At 38.6% G+C, this 27688-nt stretch overlaps 1 protein-coding gene and 1 long non-coding RNA gene across 24 annotated transcripts in view; one reads left to right on the top strand and one right to left on the bottom strand.

The window, feature by feature from the left end:
• The window catches only part of Gm39155, a 119525-nt gene extending 92031 nt beyond the window's left edge, over positions 1–27494 (bottom strand). For 2 of the 3 annotated variants that reach the window (XR_003947371.1, XR_870303.3), the window contains exons 1-2: positions 21702–27494; positions 13565–13696 (exon numbers count right to left, since the gene is read on the bottom strand). This is a non-coding gene — a long non-coding RNA (predicted gene, 39155). Of the gene's footprint in view, positions 1–5321; positions 5351–13564; positions 13697–21701 lie in introns of those variants that run through there. The other variant, XR_003947372.1, reaches the window with a different exon arrangement.
• Nrg1 (neuregulin 1) overlaps positions 1–27688 on the top strand; it is a 1084158-nt gene that overhangs the window by 117298 nt on the left and 939172 nt on the right. The gene's annotated exons all lie outside the window — the stretch shown is intronic.

The raw sequence follows: 27688 nt of genomic DNA, 5'->3' as shown, positions 1-27688 counted from the left end.
TGCAAACTTTATATGCCTCATTTCAGGGGAACGCCAGGGCCAAGAAGCGGGAGTGGGTGGGTAGGGGAGCAGGGTGGGGGGAAGGTATAGGAAACTTTCAGGATAGCATTTGAAATGTATATAAAGAAAATATCTAATAAAAAAATAATAAAAAATCTACAAGGCAGAGAAAGCTAGCTAGCTGGGCTTTTGAACTCTCAAAGTCTACCCTCCGATAACATGGCTCCTTCAACAAAACCACACCTTCTAATAGTTCCCAAGCAGTTCCAACTGGAACCAAGTATGCAAATACATGAGTCAATCTGGGATATTCTCATTCAAATAACCACAATGTGCTTAGGGTCCACTACTGGGATTGAATACCTTATCAGGTTGTCGGCATGCCAACTGCTATTACCATCATGTAGGTCTTGTTTAGGCAGCTATACTATTGATATTTCAAGGGTTCAGATGTCTGGCAGAAGCTATTTCACAGCCAGTATCCTGGTCCTTTGGCTCTTCTAAGTTTTCCACTACTACTTCCACAATTTCCCTGAGTCTAAGGCATAGGGATCGTATTATAGATGTATCAGTTGGAACTGGTCCCATATTCACTCACTCTCTGCATTTGGACCACTTGCTGCTCTCTATAATACTCTCCATCTGTTGCAAAAAAAAATGCTGCTTTAATGAGGGGTGACAGCCATGCTTACCTGTGGGTATAAGGATAAGAATTAAAACAAATGCAGTTAGAAATTATACTGGTTAAGGGAATTGACAATGATAGTTTATCTTCTTGTTTTAAGCCATTTTTTTGGCATATAACTTAGGTAGTTTGACTGTAATATATCTAGTATGAAGTATGGGGAACATACACACACACATGTAATTTTATGACATTGTACTACTATTTATTGGATCAAGTTGAGCAATACAGGAGTTGAGAGGCAGATAATACTAGGTAGGAGGTAAGAGATTGTTTGGGAGTGTCGTGGAGACACTGCTGCAGGAGCAGATTGCAAAGCATGTTCACAGAGGAGGTGAAGCTGGCAGAAGATCACTTTGCAGGCTGATTCCAAGGACCCCAGGAGGTATTCTGCCCTAGAAAGTTCTGATATGAAGCAAGGAGGGAAGTTGGTTCTCTGACCCTTATCACTTGATGGAGGTTTTGCTGCCCCAGGACAAGGTAAAGAGCATCTAGCTATGAGGTGTCAGCAGCAGACACGATGGCTCTGAAGGTGGTTTGGATATCAGGATCCACAAGAATAGGTGCTTCATGATTGAGTCGAAGGATCCACTGGGAGGAAATACGTGCACTGAAGGGTAAATGAGGAGTACTGACCTGTTTCTAAAACCTGTATTGAATGCTCAGTGTATCAGGTGCTAACAATGTGAATAAGAGGGGCACAATGAGTGGGAGGCAAAGAAGAAACAAAACATAATTCCCCAGAGAGAAAGAGAGGAAATGAGGGGGGTGGGGGGAGAGAGGGAGAGAAAGGGGAGAGGAAGAGGGAGGCAATGGGGGAGGGGGAAGAGGGAAAGGGAATGAGACAGGGAGACAGAAAGAGACAGAGACAGGGGAGGGATGGGGAGAAAATAGACAGAGAGCAGAGAGAGCCAAAGAGAAGGAGAGAGAGGGGGAGGGAATTTTAGAAATTTCAGGATAGTTCAGTAATGTCTTCTATTCATTCTTCTTATTTTGCTTGACCTGGACTTTCTTAACTACACGTCTTCCAGACAGTTTTACTGTCTCTTCTAATTTTCCCCCTTTCCTTTTTCTGTTTATATACTTTGAGACAGAGCCTTGTTAAAGTCCTAGGAAGGTCCTGAATGCTGCCCCAGCTTTCTGAGTGCTGGTGTTGTAGGAAAACACTACTGGTGACCCTTTAACTTCTTACAGTGTTGTGAGACATCCAGGATTCTTAAGAACAAAGATTCTGTTATTCTGAAATCAAACACATGAATACACCTCCAGGTCGTGTAGTCTATAGATACAAACGCTATACCTAAGCTCTGTAGTTAAGAGGATGATTTCCCTGCCCTCTTGTCATTTCCAATGATAAACTTTCCTTCTCAAAGCTCTTAAACTTTAATACAAGGCAAAACACATTTATTCTTTTAGAGTCTGTCTTAGTTAAGATTTCTATTGCTATAAGAAAACACCATGATCAAGCTGAGTAGGAGAGAGTTTATTTGTCTTATGTGTTCATATTTGCTGTTCATCATGGAAAGCCGTGAGGAACTTAAGCAGGGCAGGAACCTGGAGGCAGAAGCTGATGTAGAGGTCACGGAGGATGCTACTTACTGGTTTGTTTCCCGTAGCTTGTTCAGTCTGCTTTATTATAGACACCAGGATCACCAGCCTCAGGATGGAGCAAGCAACACTGGGCTGAATCTTCTTCCATCAATTACCAATTAAGAAAATGTCTTACAGCTGGATCTTATGGAGGCATTTTCTCAGTTGAGGTTCCCTCTTTTCAGATAACTCTAGCTTATGTTGAGTTACTATGAGACTAGCCAGCACAGACTCTTCAAGTAATGTGTAATATGGCAATCATTGATAATATAAAATAGTTTCTTTGTCAGATCATGTTTAACTTTTTCCTTTTTTCTTACGTATTAGTCATTTTAGCTGGGCACTGGGGTTACACGCCTTTAATCCCAGCACTTGGGAGGCAGAGGTAGGTGGATCGCTGGAAGTTCAAGTCCAGCCTGGTTTTGTAAAGTTTGTTCTAGGACAGCCAGGACTACACAAAGAAACCCAGTCTCAAAAAAATCAAATCAAATCAAATCAAATCAAATCAAATCAAAGCAAAGCAAAGCAAAGCAAAGCAAAGCAAAGCAAAGCAAAGCAAAGCAAAGCAAAGCAAAGCAAAGCAAAATAAAACCTATTAGTAGTTTTTAGGGAATATTTCTGCAGAGTAATATAAACACGGTGATAAGTAGAAAGAACAAAGTTGAATGTCGCTGAAGCTGGCAGGTGAAATACTGTTGATTAGGTGAGGAATTCACTGAAGTGTGCAATGTGTACTAAGCATTCAGCTCAGATTCTCATGGAAGTTAGACATTTTTATAAGTCATGGACTTTAGGGTTGATCACAAATTATTATACATAATGTTAGAGTTAGATGCCCTGAACATTCAGTACTGATATTTCACCAGTGTATCCTGATTGAGTTTTATTTCTGATGCTTATTTCATAAAAGCACTGTGGTCAGAAAAGTGCTATTTCAAAGCCTTTGTATTGTGTTTCTAGGACTTAGTATTAGAATGGTCTGGTAAGCAAGTGATAGTGATGAAAGCTTGTTTTGTAGTTTTATTTTTATTCCACATACTATCATAGATTTAGAAGATCATCTAGAGCGGGATTTTGTTTTCAAGATAGTAATGTTTTCATTTTATGAAGGAGCACTGTATATTTGTACATGTGCATATTTATTTTTGCAAAGAGACACATGTAGCTGATGATGTTCAACAAACCTATGCTCTAGCAGCGATTTCCTTTATGCAGAGAAATGATGTTAGACTGTGGAGGCAAAGAGGAAAGGGTCAGAGATTAATCTGAAAACAAAGTCTCACCTCCCATTTTGTGCTACTTGGCAAGATGGTCATGTTAGAGATAAGCACATTGCATTTCCTCCTTCAGAAGCAATGTAATGTGCTTGCAGTTTATGGGCTTGGGCAACTACAAAAGAAAGTGCAGTTTGGAAAGAGAGCAAATTGCTCTGGGACCGAGTAGCATCACAGACATATACCACTGAAAAATGACTGGTGATTTTATGAGATTACATACAGCAAGATTTTCCTCTCTACATATCCCACTGCACATAAGTTGAATTTTGCTGAGCACAGCTGTGTCTGGAAATCTTGGTCTTTCCTAATACTAAGACCAAGGGAGAAAATCATTTTACTTTTCTAGAGTTCACTTTATTGATGCCCCACATTTTCTAAAATATATTTAAGGCAATCTATCTGAATATCTATCATATAAATGAGTAACATAATTGAGGAATTTAGGAGAAATAGAATGCAATATTTTAAAGTAAAGAGAAATCTTGAAATTATTACAAAAATGTTTGATGTCCTGATCATTATTTGAGTGCTAGAATTAAAGGTTCATTATTGAAACTATTCTGATTCTGACCGAAAAGCTGAGCTAGTTCAGTTTCCCTAGAATAAAAGACAAGTCAGTTGCCTAGAAAAAAATCTGACTCTCTATAAGTTAGATTATTTGTCTCTAGAAAGAGTTCCTGTATAGTATAGGTAGTGTTTGAGTTTATAAAGCTTCATCCTTTGTGTGTCTGGGGTAGCCAGACAAGGCTAAGGGAAATGTAGTCAAAATTTCTTGAGAAGGTCCCTCCAAAAATAATTTTCTTGCACTATTATTGATCTATGTGTATATACATTCAGATTATTAATAATCGAATTTCACATTATCTAGGGATAGTACATGGTTATGTCTATTTGCATGTATATACATATATGTATGTAAGAATTTGAAAGATGTAATTCAAATCAGTTTGTTGACTAAGTAAATTAGAGATTCTTATCTTTCACATTATATAAGACATAAATGGATTAAGGAATCAAATTAAAAACAAAATTATGGGGGCTGGAGGGATGGCTCAGTGGTTAAGGGCACTGGCTGCTCTTCTGAAGGTCCTGAGTTCAAATCCCAGCAACCACATTGTGGCTCACAACCGTCTGTAATGAGATCTGATGCCCTCTGCCCTCTTCTGGGGTGTCTGAAGACAGCTACAGTGTGCTTACATATAATAAATAAATAAATCTTTTAAAAAACCAAAATTATAAGAACTGGGTTATTTTATAATATTGCAATGAGAAGAGAGTCTCCAAACTTGAATCTATATACCATAAAAGAAAATTATCTTTCTTTCTATGGAAATGTTTATTTTTATGGAAAATAAGGAGGAAGAATGCAAGTTTTGGTAAAGCCATTTTGAACACCTGAAAGTTAATATAAACAAAGTAGACAGATATGGGGTTATAGTTTTAAAAAATGTACTTTAAATGGCAATATGTAGAACTGTAACTATCTATGACTAAAGAATGTTGGTATAGTATAGTGGAAAAATAACAATACAATAGGAAAGTTGGTAAGTGACCTTTTGTTGGTTTGAATTCAAGGGTTTTAATAAACCTTAATTGATTTTGCCTAATACTGGGAAAGATATGCAAAAGCATGCCTTGCCTTTCTGGAATTTTCTAATAAATTTAATTATACACATACATGCATATCTACCTTTATACCTTTGTATACATCTATATCTATCTAATAAACTGATAGTTGGGGGTTACACATTGCTCACGTACCTAAATGTTAGCGGTTTGGTTCCTAGTCTGGGCACTTCTGGAAGGTGAGGAAAACTTTTAAGACACAGAGATTTGTGAGAATCTTTAGGATATTACATAGACTTCATAAAACACTATCATTCTATTCCCAGAAGTGGAGACATGGTGTTGGAGCTGTGGCAACAATGAAACTAGTGTTCTTGTTGGCTTTCTATTGCCATCATAAAAGGCATGTCCCAAAGCACCGTGAAGGGGAAAGGGTTTCTCTATCATCTTGAAGGACTTTATATAGTCCTTCTGTGATGGGAGCCACGGGAGGAGTTCAAGACAGGAATCTGGAGGCTAAAACCATAGAGGAATGCTATTGCTAGCTTGTTCCTCATGGCATGCTCAACTTGCTTGTCTAGGACCTTCCACAAAGCAGTGTAGTGGCTTAATGGGCTGGGATCCCATAATGGGCTGGGCTCTGCTACATCAATCATTATCAGGTCCTTTCACATCAATCTTTAACCAAGGCCCTCCCATTTCAATCATTTATCAAGAAAATGCCCCATGGATTTGCCTACAGGCCAAATTGGAACATGCATTTTCTCAACTGAGATTCCCTTCTTCCCAGATGGCTTTAGCTTGTATCAGAATAGCTGGCATGGAATTCTGGTAGTTAGGTAATGAAATTTAAATGCTAAGCAACTTCCATGTATGATCTCTATACAGGGATTATATTGCTATAGATTTTTTTCAAAGGCAAGAAAAAGAGACAGTGAATGCCCATAGAAGCTAATGTTCTGGACTGAGATTTTTAGTAGAGCCAGAGGTGACCTGTCTGAGAACATGACCACGAAGCAGAGTTGTGATGGAGTTTAGAACAGGTTCCAGGGAATAACTTAGACAAGATCCTTGCAGGTATAAGAAAGAGCAAGTAGGAAAAAAAAAAAGCCCAGAGATGGGGGCATGCCTGAAATGTTCTAGGAAAAATGGGGAAAACTGTAGAGTTGAGGAAGAGCAAACAATAGGAAGTAATGTTGAAAATTCTTCCCAAGTTCATTCCTTCTCTGAGATCCCCACCTCTGCAGGCACAAGTGATCTTCAAGCTGCTCCAGTGGACTCCTCGAGGTCACCCCTGGGTCTTTTCCTTGCCTTCACACTCTGCTGGAATCTCACCATTTCCATCTGTCCATGTCTGCTGCTATAGCTCAATACTGACCTTCTGCAGAGGCTTCTCAAATCTTCTATCTTATGTCCCCCATCCCCCATTTCTCCCAAAACAACCTCAGATTTTTAAATATCATAAACTATTTTTTTCAAAATGACCCTCACTTGGAATAACATCTACAGTTCTCGTCTTGACTTTCAACATGTCAGCTTCGTCGTTCATCATTCTCAGGCTTCACGCTGAGACTTATATAACACACCTCTGTATTTTACTATTAGCTCTGTCACGAGGCTGAACCAAGAAACTTCTTCACTTACAAATCACACAAGGCAACTGAAGTCTTATTTGATGCATGCATCCTGTCAGAAATAAAAGAGGAGTATTTTCTGCTGCTAGTGAAATTAACCTTCTAAAATGGGATGAGTTTTATAAGGTCAAAATTAACAGTATGGTATGTTCCTTTACTGTATTAAAGTCTCTCTGTTATCCCTCTCTTCACTGCTTACATGGATTTGGTCTGCTTGTTTAAGTACTTTAGTGGCATAGCTAGTTTGGGAAGTTTGCATAATCTAAAGTAGAAAAGAATAGAAGAGGAAACACACTTAACGCGAAACAGCATCGTTTCTTCCCCCCCACAAGGCAAATGATCTCAGCTGCAGCAGCCTTAAACATTTATAGCTAACTAAATTTTTTATGAGATGGTACTAAGAAGATTTGATTCATTCCTTAAGAATGATAGTCTGGACACAGAGTCTCTTAGAAAGCAGAACCCATATTTTTCTGGAATTTTCATCAAAAGATTGAAGCAAGCTCAGTGCCCCAAACCTCAACTCTCCCATTCACAGTGATTTTCTGCTTTTTTTCTGTGTTGTAACTGTTTTTTTTTCCTAAAGAACAAAATAAGTAAAACCAAAAAAGTGCCAACAGAAAAGGAACACACTGCCATGCACCTGCATCTGAAGAGGAGCAGTTCCTTTTCGTAGAAAGTAATGCCCAGGGGATCGGATGCTCCCCGCAAATGTCGCCGCTCCATTTTCTTGCCCATCCGGACCCACATAAAATTCTAAAATGCTTTTCTTGTATAAGCTCCGTCACAACATTTGAGCACAGAGAGTCATAGGAACACATTATTAATATTTATGAACCTGGAGAAGTCGGTAAAGCCTGGCTTTCAGAAAGGCCACTCTGCTAGACTCCCACCACGAAAACAGTAATAAAATTAGCTCAGACCAGCTTCGCCAAATAACCTGGAAGGAAATATGCTTAGCTCATGATGGGAAGGGTGTGTCTGAGGTATAAATGATGAAGAAATGTCAGGCCACGAAGAATATATTACTCAGAATTAAAAGTATCATTGCTTTTTATGGATGCCAGCCTGAGGCAGGGTCCTGTGAACAGATCAGGCATAAGGAAAGGGCTGAGCAGACAAGTGATTGGCTTGTACCATAAAGAACATGGTAAACAGCAGCAAGCTTATTTGGATTTGGCTTCGTGTATCTTGTGTAGGAAAAGATACACAAAGATAGATTCTCGGTAACGGTGTCTGAGAAACTAACCAAATTTGCGAAGATAATGTATTATGTAATGTATCTTTCATACATATACACACATGCAAACCATACAGAGTCATGGGATATGTAACAGTCTTACATGATAATGCCTTAGATGCAGTCCTATCAGAAATACAGACATTGCAGATATGACGTCATGTTAGGGTAGATGTTTATCTAGTATGACTTTCGTATTTATAAAAACAGGTACCTAGACAAAGAGACAGGTGCACAAGGAGGATGCTGTATGGTAACAGGACAGAGATTGGAGTATAAAGCTTTGAGTCTGGAAACATCAGAGACTGATTGACAATTGTCACTAAGAAGAAAGGGAAGGCAGGAGGAAAGATTTTGCTGTAACTCTGGCAGACTGTGACCCTGTTAGCACCTTGATTTTAAACTTTAAATTCTAGTTTTCAGAACTGAAGATAAATAACTGTTTAAGTACTGAGTTTGTGTGAGTTTGTTATAGCAGGCTAGTAGTATGTGAAAATCTCTTTCTCTCTCTCTTTCTCTCTCTCTCTCTCTCTCTCTCTCTCTCTCTCTCTCTCCCTCTCTCTCTCTCTCTCTCTCTTTCTCATACACACAGAGAGAGAGAGAGAACTAACAGGTTAGTATTAGGACTTGGTCTATATGCAGCAAATAAAAGTTAAAATATGCAATGAGAATAAAATATAACATCTACTAATACCTTGTCTTTCAATAAACATAGCAGGGCCCCATATATACTATACATTAAGTAGTGGAAGCACTTTCAACTACTTAAAAACCCATACTGCCCTGAAATTTAATCCAAGCCTCCAGTTTGAGAAGCAAATTAAAGCACTAGAGTCCAGAGACTGTACTTTCCTAAGTGCCTCAGTCATGTCCCTGAGAGGCCATTGGGTAAGGCCATCAGTTTCTTATATAAACACTTGCACTTATCCAGGGCTACCTTAAGGTTTTTGGCAGTAGGGTTCACCCTTATACAGGGTCTTACTGCAGCTTTCCTGCCAGTTTCTTCATAGGACTCACTACCATTGGACTGCTACCTTTTAATACTATTTATGACCTCTGTTTGCATATAGCTGTGCTTTCTGAACCATGTTTCATGGAATGCCAGTCCAGTAGGATGTTAGCATATAGAGCCAAACAATCTTCCTAAAATTTGAAGCGTGAGGACATTTTGTCTTTAAAAACTAAAGTTTGTTACTGAATGACTTAGTCTCTAAAGGCTTGTCTGAATATCAATATTCCAAAATGAAAGGTACTTGGAACCCTTTAAACCAAGTCCTATGGATTTGAATTCTACATGGCATACTTTGAGTATTTTCCTAAAGCAAGAAGGTCAGCCTTCAAATAGATAACTATCTCTCTGTACATATCTATATTTATCTCTCTATCTCTCTATCTCTCATCTTTATATCTCTATCTCTATATCTCTATATCTCTATCTCTATCTCTATCTCTATCTCTATCTCTATCTCTATCTCTATCTCTATCTCTATCTCTATATCTATCTATATATCTATATATATTATGTGTGTGTGTGTGGGTGGGTTTCCATTGCCATGAAGAAACACTATGACCATGGCAAGGAAAACATTTAAGTGGGGGTGGCTTACAATTTCAGAGGTCCAGTCCATTATTATTATGACAGCAAGCATTCAGGCAAACATGGTCCTGGAAAAGCCAAGAGTTCTACATCTTGATTTTCAGGCAGTAGATCCCACTAGAGGAGGCTGTTCCTCTGGGCGTGGTTTGAGCATATATAAGACCTGAATGCCTGCTTCTGCAGTGCCATACTTTCTCCGACAAGGTCACATCTAATAATGCTACTCCCGATGGACCTATGGTTGCCAATTACATTAAAACTATTACAGTATATACCATCTCTCTATATCTATCTATCTATCTATCTATCTATCTATCTATCTATCTATCTACCTACCTACCTACCTACCTACCTACCTATATATTTTCCTCCCATCCAGATTATTCATACTTGTATTTGTATGTTTGTGCATATATACATGCATGTGCATGTCTGTGTGTTCCTGCTGTATGATACAAGGCACATGTTCTATTATTCTGCTATACCCCAGCCTGATCCATGTTATTCTAAAAAGTGGTTTAACTTCAAAATTCTTAATGGGATTCTGTTGGGAGATTTAACCAAGATAAAGATCCATTTTTATAATATGTGGAAGATAATTTCACCCAAGAGAGACATGCTCAGTAGGTCAGCAGTGCCAAATACTCTGTCCAGGGAGACATTCATTCATTTGTCTATTCATTAAGAAAATTTATAGGGCTAGTTAGATACAGGTCCAATTCTCAGTTCTCTGTGTACACTGGCAAAAGAGGATAGCCATGAACAGATCCTGCCGAGAGCCCGGCCAGATGGGAAATTACAATATGATATAAATATTATAACTGAGATGAATTGGATCCTAAGTAATAACACAGGAAAGACCAACAAGACAGCCCTAGACTGTGAGATAGAGAGGAGTAACACAATGCTTGGAAGGATGAGCAGGAGAGAAAGGTTTCAGGAGACTATATCAAGACCTCTGTACTCTTCTCCATTTATAAATGAAAGATACCCTAAACCCAAGATAGAAAACAAGTTGTATCTTCAGTTTCAGTTAGGATGACTTTATTTTCTTTCTCAGAATATGGAAAATGACTATTTAGCTCAGTATTATGAGGAAAGCAATAATGTGGGAAGGACAGAGATCTGTGTATACACAAAGGACAAATGACTACTCACCCACTTGGTTCATGTAGATGAATAAAACTATAACAGAACCAATAGTTGGATGGCAAGTATTATTGATGTGAAGGCTTTTAATTAAAGGGTTTTGTTTTGTTTTTTTTTTTTTTTAATTTGTGGGTATATGCCCAGGAGTGGTACAGCTGGGTCTTCAGGTAAATTTATTTACAGTTTTCTGAGGAACTGCAAGCTTGATTTCCAGAGTGGTTGTACCAGTTTGCAATCCCACCAGCAATGGAGGGAGTGTTCATCTTTCTCTACATCTGCTGTCCTTTGAGTTTTTGATCTTAGCCATTGTTATGTATCATAATGTGAACATCTGATATACAGGACATCTCATATGGAACACCTGTGAAAAGTACATTCAATCCCCAAAGGTTCTGTGGAGCATACAAGAGAAACAGCAGTAGCCTATTTTTTTGGAGATTTTTTTTTAGACTGCTCTAACTAACAACTTGAAGGGAAATTTCCATGTCTTCCTCTGAGGTTTTTGTTAAGTAGTTTGTGGCTCTTGGGGGAAAACATTATCAAACCAAGTAGCATAACTCTATTTAATAGTAAACAAATATATACATATATGTATTTTATGCATACCTAAGCATTCATATACATACACACACACACACATACATACACACACTCACACACACACACATACACACATACACACACACACAGACGCACACACACACATACATATTAGCAGAGTGGTTCAACAGGAACATACTGGGTCCATAAAAAATTATCTATTGTGTTTTAATTCTTGAATTTGAGATTATGAAGAGTAAAGTATCTGAAAAAGCAGATATATCAACTCAGCTAAATAAAGACTCAGTTTTCCAATGCCCATTGTAGTTTTGGCCCAAAGAGTAATTTTTTCAAAACAAAGTGATTCAATAATTACTCTGTGATAACTATTTTAAGTATTAACGATGAAATAAATGCCGTATTTTAGATGATATAGTTTATGCGATGAAACAGAATAAAGAATAGGGACTTGGAGGTGGGAGAGAATTCTAGTTTATGAAGGGCAGTGTGAGGACCTCTCTAAGAAAGGAATGTTTGGGCAGAAACATAAAAAAGAGACAAAGAAAAAGCCAAGACAACACTGAGAGAAGGCTGATGGCAGCTATAGGAAGCTACATGAGCAAGGGACCAAGGCAATTCTGAACTGGGAGGAATATCTTGACTACAACCGAGGTTGCTGAGAAAAAATGGTGGAAAATGAGGTCAGAGGGTAATAAGAGGTCAGATGGTAAAAGGCCTGGGTAGGGATACTGGGGAGATATCTCAGTGGATAAAGTGTTTGCCATGCAAGCTTGTAGAGTTGAGTTCAAATCCCCAGAGATAGATGAATCCCAAGAAACTCTTCGACCTGATAATCTGACTTCTGTATCAACAAAGAGATTCTGTTTCAGACAAGGTAAAAAGATCAAAACCAACACCTTATATCTTCCTACACATGCACTGTGGCACATATTCTCTTGTACATACACACAAGCTTGCACATACTTTTTCTTTTTCTTTAGTGGGCATCACCTCCTGAAGAATAGGTTGTCCTTCAGCCTAACATACCAGCAAATATGTGTGCACAAGTACCCTCAGCATGTACTCACACATCAAAATTTATTTTAAAAAGATATGTAGAGCAGAGGTGGGCAAAGAGCTTAAAAAGGATTAATGTAGCCAGCCAAAAGATGGTGGATGAATACTGAGTGATGCTTGTAAGAAGTGGGCAAATTCTAGACATGCCCTACTAATTGCTTGTTTTGGTTTGAATCTGAAATGTCTTCCACAGACTAGTAGTTTGAATGGCTATTTACCAGTATTTTTGGAGACTGTTGAACATTTAGGATGTGGGGTGTATCACTGAGAGTGGACCTTGGGAAGTTATGTCTTTAAGCCAGACTTCTGGGTGTTGATTTGAGCAGACTTCCATCGACATCATTTTGCAGCCACAAACGAAGCTGCTACTCCAGTAGACCCAACCCAAGATGCTGAACCAAAACTCTGAAAGTATGAGCTGAATAAGTCTTTCATCCACTTGATTGTTTCTGTTAAGCATCATGGTCATAGCAATACAGAAATATCTCACATATTCCTCACAGATGGGTGAGTTGAGACAACTCAGATTTTGACACTACAGAAAAACTAAACATATTCTTTTGAGTTGAGAGGTGGTTAGAAGGGCGGGTAGAGACAGTTCTTATAGACTACTAAACAGAGCAGCTAGAAAGAAATTCATCTATATGTTTTCAAACAAACAATTTTACATCATTTAAGTATAACTACAAGAAACGATGCTGAAAGCCAAACATACAAATAACAGCATCAACACATAAAGCCTGATTAGGGTATTAATTTTTTTTAATGCTTACAAAATACTGTACTGAGGTTGCATTTTGAGATGAATGTCTAAATTTTTGTCAGCTGCTCACATGCATAATCATTCTGTCTACATTCAAAGATACAAGTACACATAACTGTAAATTCCAACCACTTGATTTCAAAAGAAGTCAAAGACTTTTGTTAAAATGGTAAATCTCCGATCTAAATTTCAATTAATGCATTAAGTATAGCTTATACTACACTTTAGGCACCAAACCCACAAACCTTCCTAAGCTTAAATCTCTATAAGACAGTGTAGTTTTTAGCAGTAAACAGTGAACTATTGGAAGGAAGAGATGGCCACAACTGGCCACATAGTTTAAAGTTAGTCCACCCTCTCATGTCTTTTTATACTACTCTGAGTCTTTAGAAATTAAGCAGAGTATTCTCTGTCTAGACTTTACACAAAAAACCGGTTCAACATACCATCTTCAGAAGGCCATTGCCAAGATGTTGAAGCAGCATTTGGCCTTCGTCCAGGTGTCCAGCATTGCACACATATGTGAAGGAGTTCTCTAAGCCTCTGCTAGCATTGCAAGTGCCAATCAACCATTGCATCTGCAGACAGAAATAGGGCAGAAGCATTAAAGAAGGAGCACAAGGCAAAGCTATGGAAGCAGAAGGGGACAGAGGTTAGGAGTAAAGGTAAGGAAGGGAGTGATCAGGGTATTTCTCACACAGAATCTTTCTCTTTTTCTACAAATTCAGTACTGGCTTAGTATCTAAAAGTGAACAGATTTGCCAATCTCTGGGAGCAAAAAAAGAGTGAGCAAATGTCTGAGGGAACATCTGGAAAAAACTAAGAGAAAAGCATCTTGATATGCAATCGTTCACTGTCAGCAGGTGCTGAAGTTTAAAACTGAAGATGGATCTACTGATTTCCAAAGTTTCAATGCAGTTAAAAAGGGTAGAGTTTTAAAAACAAATAACATCTATTATCTACTCCAGTACTCAAATTCATTAGACTAAAAAACAATTAACATCCTGTGTATGGGTCATGTATATGTATATGATGTTTATGTATATGTATGTGATGTTTATGTATATGCACATGTAAATAAACACACATATAGTTACATTACTTGTCATTATTTTCTAAGTAATGACAAGAAAGAAGATGTCACTGACTACTATTGCTAAATAACCTCTGCGATGAGTTTAACACATGACTTGGGTGGGGATGGGAAGAGATTGGACTGGTAGAATGGTTAGAATCTCATTATCTAGGAAATTCCCATCATCACCTCGGTCATGTTCATCTGGCTAAACAGCCGGTCATCTGTTTAGGGGAGAATCAACATTTTCCCAATGCTACTGCTCTCTTTCAGGGAAGTGCTCATCTTTTTGAAAGATGACAGTGAGGTCAGAGAGGTCAGACAGATTCCTTCTTAGAAATGGGGCATGTTAATTCAGTAAGGCTTGGAGTGCCAACTGGCTGCCATGTTCTAGGCAAGTTATCCCCACTCTGAGCCTGGTTTTAGGGAACAATATTTGCCTTTTGCTAGTCCATAGAGAGTTTAAAGAAGAATATTAAAACAGAGACAACAAAATCACTCTTCTCTACTCATGGGCTTCTAGAATTGAGGATAGGCATTGCTGACAGAACATAGGAAAATGGGCATCATCTCTAGATCATAGAGTCTTCTCCATCTAGTTTTTGGGTATGCTGCTTGTAGCCTTGCAACTAGGAAAATTATCTCCTTGGCATACCTCTACAGCCACAAGATACCATGATGTGAGGGGACTGATGGGTTAGGGTAACGACAAAAATGAAGCCATTTGGCCAAAGAAGAATGGAAGACATTGCCTTCAATGGTCCAGGCCATAAACACTATCTATCCTTCGGTAGGGTGAGATGTTACTGCTCTTTCTGGTGCTACTTCCTGTATGTCTAGAGCATCACAGCATGCCCACTGTATCATGGTACCATGTGAGGAATGAAGGAGGGGATGCGTGTACAGGTTGTATAGTCCTTGTCAGAAATTTGTGGGTTAAGATGTGTTCTGCATTTTGACATAGTTCAGATCCTAAAATATTTGTATCTACAGTTTGGAGATAGGACAGAATTCCAAATATGAAATTTGCTTATGTTTCATGTGTGTACTTTTTCCACACAGTCTGAAGGCAATTTTATATGACATTTAAAATGATTTTGTACATAAAACAAACTTTATGATATGGATCTCTTTCTCTTGCAGCATCAATACTCAAATATTAGTTCAGAGCATTTTGGATTTCAGTATTTTAGATTAGTGATGTTCAAGTTGTATTATGTTCTATATATGGAAAGAACCATATAATTGTTATTCTTTTACTATTACAACAAACTTAAGTGCCCAGTGCACTTGCACTTGAATGCAATTATATGAGCCTAATTTGGTAAAACTAATTATCATGGTTATAACAAAGCTATAAATGTTTTATTTTTATTTTTATGAGCTTACACAAATGCACATATACATTCATACTATATGAACATATATATTAGCCCACATACATATTATTACATATGTGCATGTTTTTGTATGTGTGAACTTTTATAAGAAAATTATTAAATAGTATGTATATTTTCTTAGATATGAATTATGATAATTGTGAAATTTCAGAGGATGTGGCTTGAAAATATCACTCTAAAATTCCAGCACATACTTTTGTACGAAGGACAACTTTACCTTCAGCTGGTTTATAGTTAGGAGAAAGGTAGATAAATGCACAATCACCATTTCACGTGGTATCTCTTAGGATAGAGCTATCTAAGGCCTGCCAAGAAGCTAGTGGTTGAAAGAGGCTTGAGGGATCAGAGGAGGTGGCCAACTCTCTTCCCAAGCACAGGGAAGAGCTGAAAAGTGATGACCTGAGGAAAGCCCATGAGTTCAACTGTTCAGCATGCTGAAGGGCAGTGCACAACCGGACTGGGCTGCAGTACAGAAATCAGGAGGGTGGTGATGGATGAGAAGCACCATCCTTCAGTGTGGGACCCAGTTGCAAATGCAGTTCTGAAACTGCACAAACTGCTCTATTGAACACGTGTACCTTGAAGTGACACAAAGACTGAGAGAGAGCATCTCGATACTTCTCTCACTGAGATTGACGTTGAAGAAGAGATTGCTTCATCCAAAGAATGCGAGGTTGTTTTCTGATGGAAATGGAAACATCATAGTTTGAACATAAATTAAGTTCAGGCTGAGAGCTTGGTCTGTAGTTTGTTAGGTCTAATGGGGGGGGGGATTTCTCCCACAGAGGTCTCTTTCTTTAGTTTGAAGAGAAACTCTGTGATGATGATCACCTCTTACCCTTGCCATGAACACAAGAGCTAATATATATTTGAGAGCCCATGGCAGCTATCTAGCATCTGGTAGGCACTTATTAAATGATCTTATTACAGAACAAAGGCATAAGTCAAAAGAAGGGAGAGATAGGCAATTGTCAACTGTTGCCAACTGACTTAGCATTGAGGATTACAGCAGCAGTGAGTGGAGCCTCAGAATGGTACTTGGGCTGCCTCTTGAGAGCAATTACTGTGATTTCAGTTCTGTGTCTCCTATGCTTGGACAAATCAATACAAACTTGGTTGAAACAAAACATGTGGGACGTTCTTCCCTGAAACAAAGCTTTTTTTATTTGGCACAATAGCATAGTATATAGGAGGAAAACTAGAGAAGGATGGTGCATAGTTTGGATCATGGAGTACAAAATGTGCCCCAGGATAATGTCTAAATGCGTGACCACCAACTAGAATGAATCCATGCAGACTTCCATGGGAAAAAGCACTGAGATGCCTAATGCCTCTACATTACTGCTTTGCAGATCTAAGTATTTGCTGTTATTGAGAGTTCTTGAGCAATCCAATTTTCATAACTGAATTTATTAAAAATGAACAAATGGGATAGAATTTGTTCAGTAGAAAAACAGTTCAGAATCAGAGAGCATATCCCTTCCCTGAAATAGGAGTCTTTGTTTGCTACGTGCAAGGCTCACAGTGCTAAATGCTGACACTGATATGGAGGAAGCTAGATGCAGGTCTTTTATCTGATTTTCAAAAAAAATATGCCATATTACAAGTATTTCCTTGTTTACAAGAAGGCACATGCCAGAGAGAAGGGATAGAAAAGAACTAAGTTAGCACTCAGCTCACTGAGGTACAACTAACACACTACAACCTTACAATTGAGAAAAGTTCATTCTAAGGCCATATGTGTAATAGTCCCAGACTTGCCTCAAAATGACCAGGTGCTCAAGTGAGGTTCTTAAAACCTGATGTACAGCTTGAGAGACAGAGAAGCCTAATAAAGCCAATTAGCGTGACCAAGGTCAGCATAGAAAGGTTGACAGAAGTGCTAATGGTTCCAGTGGCTACTACCTTCAAGAAGCACATAAGCACTAAGAAACAAAGTCACTGGAGTCAAGAGGATCATTTGACTACTCTTCATAGAGACCATGCCATCTCAGGCAATACTGATTAATAAACTGAAACATTAAGCATTTAGAAAAGAATTCCTGTGTTTCTATCCAGCCAGTCTTAGGAGACCCTGTAGTCCCCAACCGTCTGACAAAAGTAGTCTAAGTGTGCCGTCCACGTAGCAAACAAATCTTCAGCATCTTCTTAGTCTGAGGTCTGAATGCATGTGTAGGGGTAATGAAGAGCAACTCATCTTATTGTGGAAACTACTGGCTCGACATTAAATCCTCTGACTAGTGGTGTTCTTTGCAAAGTTAACTTTAATTCTGTTCCTGCTGTTCTTTGAACAACCTTGCAAAACATTCAGTCTTTCTATCAAATCCAATTACCATTGTAAGAAATGAGCTTTTCTGCTATCCTGGTTCATTCTCTGCCAATGCTCTTTCCACATAGAAAAGGTTGCTCTCCAAATTGGTCATATGCATTAATGAAATTATCAAAGAGTAATTAAGAAGTTGGGCTTAGCTTACTGATGAGATTCCCCCCACCTTCACACATCATTTATGAAGACAACAACAGAAATGTTACTCAAGGATTCACCAGAAAATAATCATAGCTGGGAAATTGAGGCACAAAGGTGTTAAATATCTCACTTCATAGTAAAAGATAAGGCCAGCACTTGAATCCATGTAACATCTGTTAATTGCATCCCTTCCCTCAAAGGTGAAAAAGAGGAATTGAATGTCAGATAGTAAAAGAATATTTTTAAAAATTTTGATAAATGCACATAATGCATCATGTGACCATTATCCTGTTTATAAGGACTTTAACAAATGAGAAAATGCAGAGTTTAAATGTTGAGGGAAACATTTAAGGTGGTAGTACTATGATGGTGACTCAAGAAAAATCAAAGGATAGAGAGGGCTCAAAGCCCCAAGCATTTGCCACAATGATCACTCATAACTTCCTGTCTTCAGATGTGCTGGGTTATAACATAGAAAAGTTACAACTCTCACTCATGTAAATTGCCTAATCTCTCAATTTACATACTTCTATTATCATTTTCAGAAATGAGTACCTGCTGTCTCCAATATAATAATAGGATTCCACATTACAATAAAGTGAACAATTCTCTCTCTCTCTCTCTCTCTCTCTCTCTCTCTCTCTCTATATATATATATATATATATATATATATATATATATATGAAATAGAAAAATCCCTCTCTATATTTTATTTTATAAATTATGTATCCTATATATGTACTTGTCTTATATAACTATAAAAATTGAAATAGAACATCTACTATTTAACAGTTAAAGACAGTTTCTTTTCTGCATACCCTTTATCCTTTTTAACTGAATGATATAGGTACTCAAGCTTCCTATTTACACTTCATGCTTTATTCCCTTTATCTTTTTTCTTTGTTTTAAAACACGTCTCCATGTTGTTTTGGTACAGCATCCATGCTTCTGGAAAGACTGAAAGATCTATAGATCTGGGATGCACTAAAGGCAGTGTGTATGTCTGCATCTGTCATCAATGATGGGATTGCAAATGGATTTTTTATATCTGATACAGTTTTGTGTTTGTAAATTTTGACTTGCTTGTACTCCTTTGCAGCAATATTTGCTAGTCTATTACTTCATCCTTGTCATCCCTTCCCTTCCCCCTCCTCCTACTCTTTGTCTTCCTAATCCCCCCTCCTCCCTGTTCTTCCTCCTCTTCTTCACCAAGCTAGCAGTCATCTGAAATCCATGCGTGTGTGGGACATGTGAAGACCACACAGTTCAGCTTTCAGTTGGATATTCCTTGTATAATTGACTTCTACCTCTCACCTCCTTACTTTGATGGACAATCCATTGGTCACTTCTACCATTTGTTTTCTCTAAAGAAAGATTTGAAAAGAAGTCCGGTCACTTTGATTCCAAATATAGTCTCCTGGGGAATGCAACTCCATTTACTAAAAAAGAACTGATCACAGATGAAAAGAGAAAAATCATAATTAACCAACCTTGGGGGTCCAATTCTTAATCTAATTCCTATTGTGGCCTAGATCAGCTTCCTATGACAACTGTTTTCACAGAGGTTCTGCTGACAAAGAACATTCTGTGGGAAGAATAAAGGACTCTCCTCCAGTGGGCCATCACTCTTACATTTATTTAGGGAATTATGCATGCGTTTGATTATTAATAATATAAATACATAAAAAGCAACTACTTTATAACTTTTGAGTTAATTTTCTCTCCTAGATGGTAATATGCGAGAGAAAGTTGAATTGTATGACTAGATCAAATATACTTAAAAGTTGAATTGATAACTATAATGTTCTAAGAGTCTTATAGCATCAATGTTGCAGTCATCTGTAAGTGCCTTAGGGTTGTTCTTTTCTGTTACTAGTACATTCAGATTTTACTATGAAAAGACATGGGGACTAGTTATATGTATATTAGATTACCAGATGATATTTGATGCACTTCATCATTAAGTGATACTTGACGAATAAGGAAAATTTTACTTTTCCCACCTGTCTTCTAGGGCAAGAGGTAGTTCATTTCCTCTGCCTCTGTTACTGAAACACTTGTATCACTCAACAATATTCCTTGTAATATATCAAGCTTAGGTCATTCGGTAGTGTACGCTCTATGAGAAATGATATAACTTGGGAGCTGCATGCATTGAAAACTTCTGGCTTCCCAACTGTTAAGCAAATTATTTTCCTTTGGAGGTAGAAGAAAAGGGGTGATCTTTTATAATTTCAGTTCCCTGTATATATTTGCAGCAGTTCTTGATCCTACAATAAGATAGGGGTTGGAATATTTAAGAAGGGTTAATTGTATTTGTTGACTACATACTGTATGCAAGACAGTTTACAAAATAATATAACCTATGTTGCAACTCTGAGACATTTGGTTATCTATATGCTGCATTTTAAAAATTGCAATTTACAAAATTTTATGTCAAGTTAATTAGTCCCAAACTCTAGGGCAGAAGAATATGGGGAGTAAAAGAAAGTTTAATTGAAGAAATGGCCCCTGGGCAGCTATCAGAAGATGAAGGAGCAGCCTGAGCCTGGAGGGGAACAAACAGTGTTCTCATTAGGGGACACAGTGTTTGCATAGGATCTACAGTAGGAGGGATCTTGACTTGAGGGCAGATAGTATGGGACACATACAATACCATGGAGGCTGCCGCAGGTATCAGGGCTCTACTAAAGTCCATTGAAGGACTCTGAATCAAAAGGAAGTCATGGGTGTGAATGAACCTACACTTTTATTACAACAGTTGTGTTGTTTGCACACATGGTTATAATTGTAGTATGGAGAAGAGTTTGACATAATGTTAGTTCAATAATCTATGTGAATTACAGTGATGATTCAATAGCATGTTGGCAGAAGAGCTAGAGAGACACATAGCATGAGGATATGAGTGAAGTTGACTGAAAATATTGACGCGAGGAGATAAGGAGGTTAGAAAGATATTAAAAATGGCACAGATGTGAATGACAATGCTATCATCTTAGAGATGGGAAGCACCAAGAGAAAAAGCCAACTTTTCCTAATTTAAGTGTTTGTTCATTTTAAAATATAGTGCTGGATTAAGGGCATGCAGTTTATAGGTGGTTTGGGCACACACCTCTCCTGTGATACTTGATAAAAGCAATGTAAAAGGGCAATTGGGATTGAGAGCCTGAAATTTAGAAGAGAAATCTAGGCTCATAGATTTAATGATGGGCGATGACCAAATCTCTGAAAAATTGTGAACCAATCAGAGTTACCTGATAGAAGGAAACTAATATAACTACTGTCAGAGTGAAAAGGAAGTGGGTGTCTCAAACATAAAGAAGGATATATAAAGTGTCAAATATGCTGGGAGATCAACTGAGGAAGAAGACAGTTGTTTTTTGGCGACAAGAAGGCAGTAGCTGATGTTAGCAGATTCAATCCAGAGATCTGATGGGGATAGAAGCAAGATGGCCGAAGGGCTGAAAGAGGATGAGAACACAGACAGGTCTGGTTATTAGTTTAGAGTAGTGGCCAGAACTGGAAGAAAAAGTAATAGAGAATTGCATGTTAGCTAGCTGTATACTGCTATTGGGATACAGTACTATGAAGTATAAATGAATTGAAAAAAAACCCAACCCAAAGGCTTATTTTGACTCACAATTTTGAAATTCCCAGTTCAAGATCACGGAGACTCAACACATCTGATTGGGGAGCAAGATGTCAAAGGCAGGGTGCACGTGTGGTGGGAAAACTGCTAAAATCATGGTAATGAATCAAAGTATCTATTCAGGATCAAGGTCACAATGATATAAGGACATTCTACAAGATCCCACCTTCTAACAGTCCACAGCACAATAGTATCACCCTAGCAACCAAAGTTTTAACACATGGATCTTTGGGAGTCAGATAGTTCAGACTATAACAGAAAAAAAAATGATGTTCTGAGTAGAGAAGAGAGAGTTTGTGTTCAGGCAGAAGGTTTGAAATGCTTGGGGAAGAACACAAAAGATGGAGAGTTTCATGGGCAAGAGGATTAGATTTGATATCTTACTCCAAATTTGATGAGAGTGTATTGAAAATACTTTAGAGAAAAAATATCAATTCCCTGCTATATATTGGCACTACATGAGACTGTTTACAGAAAGAAGACTGAAGGTGGGGGCAGGGTATATAGAATGGGACTGGCAAATGGGACCAATTAGGATTCCACTTGTTCTACAGACAGCCAATATTTAACATCTGCTATATGCCAGACATCTGTAATCCAGTCTAGAGGAATTGTCATTTGGATTTGGACAAGGAAAATGTGGTCCTCCTTGAGGTTTGTTTTGTAGATAGAGCTAATGGGTTTCCTAACGAAAACTGTGAGTATGCAAGGAAGGAATGATCTAAGTAAGGGTGGTTCAAGGCTTTGGCTTTTGCAATAATTGTGTGGGAGTGAGAGTAGGACTCCTAGAGAATCCCAAAGAAGGAGAACAGCAACAAGAGTACTTTTCCAGATTCCATGGAAGAATGGTAATTTCTCAGTTATTTCCTCGTTGAAACTTCCAAAGCTGGTCTTCAGATAAGCAATTGACCTGAAGATCTTTAAGATTCCTTCCAGTCAGTTTAGCAAACCAGGAACAATAGCTAGCTTCAGTGCTTCCGAAGAGGTGTTTTTCTTGTCGTTATTGATATTTTTTAATGTATTTGTATGTATGTGTGTGTGAACATGCCATGGTGTGTGTTTGTGAAGGTCAGAGGACAACCTTGGTTGACAATCCTATTATGTTGTGTAAAGTGGGAATTCTTTACTGTTCCACACTGAGAACATGCCTCCTTTTTTAATCTCTTGATGGGAGTATTAGAATTACAGATGTGGTACTAGGCCCAAATTTTATTGATTGTTGTGACACAAACTCTGATCTTTATGTTCCTAAGGCATATCCAGTAACCACCTCCCCAAACACTGATATTTTCATTTACAAACAAGTCACTTTCCAAAGCACATTTAGCCTGCTTTGTAAATGGTCTTTTTTCCTTATGCTGAACAGCATGCATTATATTTGAAATACAATAGCAAAAATTAGGGCTGAAGATGTAGCTCAATCAAGTAGAGCACTTAGCCTGTATGTGAAGGGCCCTAGATTCTGGTTACTGCATTGCAGAAGGAAATAAATAAATGAACAGAAATCTCCTTTCAATGTAAAATCAGCCATTGTCAAAAGTCTCCCCAGGAGAGAGAAAACTATACCCCCAATTATCTCCCCTCACATGTATTCAGCTATTATCTCCCCTCATATGTATTCAGCTATTTTGAAATTAAATCTTGAGTCCCTACTGTATGGTCTTAGAAAGTTAAACACAAACTTGGAGAACTGTCTAGAGAAAAGCCTAGGGATTTTTGAGATTTAATTACTTCCTTTAAAAAGTAAACTTAGGTCAATTAAGGAGCTATAATTTGTCTTCTATTATTAAATCAACTGAATCATGCAATAAAATATCAGTGGATACTCTGGTTCTTACTTGGACAAGCACTGCTGCTTTAATTATTGACAGGGCTCAATATCTAAATATAGTCACATGTCTAAGAGGTAATACAGAGAGTGGCCGTCTCAGAGCTGTTGTATTTCCTCCTGTCTGTATGACATATCTAAAGTAGAGTGAAGAGAAAGAAAACTAACAAGAGCTATGGTTCACTTTCCTGTGAGGATTTTTCTTTGCTCTTTTATCCTATCAGCGAGTTCCATTGTTTGGTCATTATAATATATAATATCAGTGCCAAATAATGATTCTTGGGACCAAGTGTATCAGTTCATAGGCTAGTTCTGCATGTCCAGACACAAATAGTATGAGCATTGGGTCTGTTCCAAAGAGGTGTTGAAGTGGAAACTCATTTCTGTGTACTTCCATATTTGGCATCTGACAAATATGTTAAACTTCTGTTATTAACATATGCATTATTGGAGTATAGAGACAACACTCCTAGGGACAAAATGCTACCTGGAAGGAGCTTGCAACTTCTTTGAGCCATGTGGTTGGTGTACAGAAGATATCTTCTATTGCTATTCTCTGGGCAGAAAGTCTATCTAATAGTGCATTCCTTTCCAATGATTGAAGGCACTCTAGGGATAGGATCTCAGTGCTTCTTTGGATACAATCACAGAGATTGTTGGTAATAGATGCCCCTGCTATTACTTATTCAACTGAAACAATGAAGGTATGTTCAATTTATGCAAGCCCCTCTCTCCCCTTTTAGCACATCTTCCTAATAGTCATTCTGATTGCCTTTGTTGAATACAAGCTGTTGTGTAGACATCAGGACCAAGACTGCTTTGCTCAGCCTTGGCTCAGTTCTCTGGCACTTCGGTGGAAGGTGAGGTTCTTTCTTTACCAAAGAAAGCAGCAGGTCTTTCTCTGAACTGGATCCTGCGAGTTCTCTCCCTCTGTGATCATGTTGAGCCTCTTCTCCCTGACTAACTGTAACTAACAGCATCTCCAGGTCCTGTCCTGCGCAGGCCTTGACTTTCTGGGCATGCTGCCAACGAATGACCGATTGTTCCCTCATTTCCTTCAGAGTCTCAACAGGGAATTCTGACCTGTGTGGCTTTTTGTGTACCACAGATTTTTCTTTCTTGCATCCAAGTGTTACGGTTAGTTTTATAAAGATATCTGTACCTGTGATCCCAGTCTGACATCTTCACAGAGTTATCTCTGCTGCTCATAGCACCTGAAGAATGCACTTGGTAGTTTCAGAGATTGACACCGAGAGTCATCTTCTTCGAGAGTGGGTTATCCATGAGGATTGAATTCAAATCCTCCTTCTGCTTACAGGGCTGTGCTGTGCAACATTCCATTTATCATCCCTTTATAGCATTCCTTTCACACACACAAGTTACTATCCACTGGTCACATTTCATTTACATGTTATACTTCAAAACCAATAGATAAGATATTTCTGGAACCTTGCTATTTTCAGGATGTGCTTTGTCAAAAACTTTGCCTAGGCTTAATCAATCTTTGCTCTCCTTCCCAAGGGCTTAGATATAACTAGTCAATATCCCTCACTATACATTTATAAAGTTAGGTGAATGTCATACATGAGGTATGAAGTCCCTTTAAACTTCAGCAGTCAGAACTCATGGCTCCCTGGAGTGTTCAGGACTCTGGCAAGAGTATTTCAACCCAAGCCTTAAACTTACCATCAACATTTCTACCATAGTCTGGAGTGAAGTACAAGGATTTCCTCAATTCCTGAGCTCTTGTACCAAAAGAGGAACTTTTGCTTATTGAGTACTGGCAAAGCATCTTCCCCCAGGATCCGGGCTGCACAGGATGGCTTGGAAGATCAAAGGCAGGAGAAGGACCTTTAAGGAGAAAGTGAGCTCAATGGGAAACTTCACTTGTTCATTTCACCACATAATTTGTAGTAGCCCTTTGAACGGCAACAGTCCAAGTCCACAAGGACACTGTTTGTGTAGCATAACCACAGAGATCCTGGTAAACCGTGTGACAGGTTCTGTTTCTTCCATCCCAGTTCATAGTACCTGGGGCCTAGACTCATATCTCCGATTTCATAAAAAGAGCTTCATTCTTTTATATAACTTATTTATTAAAAACACATTATTGATTGCCCTTTAAGCCCAGAAGTAGCTCTGGTGACATGTTATGTGATACCCAGCATCTTCACAGACACCTGGCCGACAGCTGTTCTGTTGACGACAGAGGAGGAAGAAGCAGAAGAAGGAGTCAGTGGGTGCTGGCTGGGAAAGAGGTCACCATTCTTCCCGAGCTGACTTTTAACTGAGGAGTGCAGAAGATATTAATAATGGCTGCTGCAGCCTATCACGGACAGCTCAGAGCCACACAGGAGAGAGCAGTGATGAGGTCTTTCACCACAACATGTTACCTTCCTAATTTAGATGTAGAATACTCATGCCTGTTATCACCACAGCATCTTTTTGTCTGATCCCCTTAGGATTAACTTTGCAGTCTGCTTTATTTCCTCTTCACATCTCTTAGAAGCAAACAGCCAAATGGATTAATCAACAGTAGTAATGGCTTCCGAGAGGAAAACCTGTTACTTGTGTGGCTTGTGCTTCTAAGAGAACCGCAGTGTCTCATAGATTTCACGAATACACTGACCTGACCACTTTCTCTTGGATTCACTCACACAGCTCGTTCCATTCTAGTATTCTAGCAGTCAGCCTTAGCAAACATTCCATCTTGGGTTTTAAGGGTTAGGGCAACAGAAATACATTTGCTAAACCAGCGAATAGCAAAGACTGAGACAGCTTTGGTTGATGACAAGTCAGTAGTTCTCTTTATTTTATTTTAATGCTTTTAGCTATAAGGCATTGTATGCATGTGTATAATCAGATTATAATAAGCAAAAGAGCAAATGAAGTTATGTTTCTGGGACATGCATTGACACGGTTTAGAGTTGCTTAGTATTTTTAAGCTGCCTTAAACCTGGAAAATGTTCTCTATTTTTTTTTCTCACATTCTCTCTGCCTCTATTATGGCCCTTTGCCAAAGGGTGGGTAAAGATTAGGACCCCAAAGGGATAAGGTAGTTATTGCTATTGCTAGCTCTGTCATAAGCTGCTGTAGCAGGAAGTTTGAGTTTTATTTCATCATTCAGTTTGGAGTTATTTTTGCTTCATACAAATCTTCATCTTAGCTCTCTTACTGTCTCAGATAATGCAGAATCTCTCACATTGGCTAAAAAGCAACTTCACTAAACCAGGCCATTTGTTTTATATTCCACCGCTCTACATTCTAAAATAAAATGGCCATTTGTTCTGGGGATGGTTTTAAAGAAGTGGGTAACATAGCACGCACAGTCCCTGATTTTCTCATGGCACCCTAGAAAACTGCCACAACAAAGCTCAAGAAATTCAGATCTGCACTGGGTAGGGCTTAAAGAAATCTCATTTCAACTCCCCATCTTCTCAGTTTATTTCCTTTCAGAGGACCCTGTGATGGAGAAATGGGGGGAGATGTGGAAAATAGGTAATGTCAACTGTTATAGAGCAATAAAACATTGTTTCTTAAGGAGTAATATTTGGAATGCTGCAGATTGGACCCAAGTCCTGAAGAACATAAGTACCTGCCTTACTACATAGGTATATCTCCAGGGTTGTAGAATTTATATTTAAGAAAATATAATGTTTAGTGTTCAGTCCAATAAAACTTGACTTGGGTATACACTTGTGGACACTCTCTCCACTGAGATATAAATGAAGTCCTCCACTCTGAAAGGCTTCTCTAGGTCCTCCACCTCCAGAAAGTTCTTCAGGTTCCATACACCACCTCCTCATTCCCCACTGAAAGAGACAGTGACTGTACTTTATGATTGTAGCTTAGCATTGTCTATTTTGCTTGGAATGACACAGTGGGCACCACTTCTTTTGTTGAAAACTAAACAACACCCTTCCGCTCGACTCGAGACTCGAGCCCCGGGCTACCTTGCCAGCAGAGTCTTGCCCAACACCCGCAAGGGCCCACACGGGACTCCCCATGGGACCCTAAGACCTCTAGTGAGTGGACCACAGTGCCTGCCCCAATCCAATCGCGTGGAACTTGAGACTACGGTACATAGGGAAGCAGGCTACCCGGGCCTGATCTGGGGCACAAGTCCCTTCCGCTCGACTCGAGACTCGAG

Source organism: Mus musculus, chromosome 8 (assembly GCF_000001635.26).
Source record: "Mus musculus strain C57BL/6J chromosome 8, GRCm38.p6 C57BL/6J".
NCBI lineage: Eukaryota > Metazoa > Chordata > Mammalia > Rodentia > Muridae > Mus > Mus musculus.
Note: the sequence above shows the minus strand (reverse complement) of the source record. Positions and strands in the feature narration are given on the sequence as shown.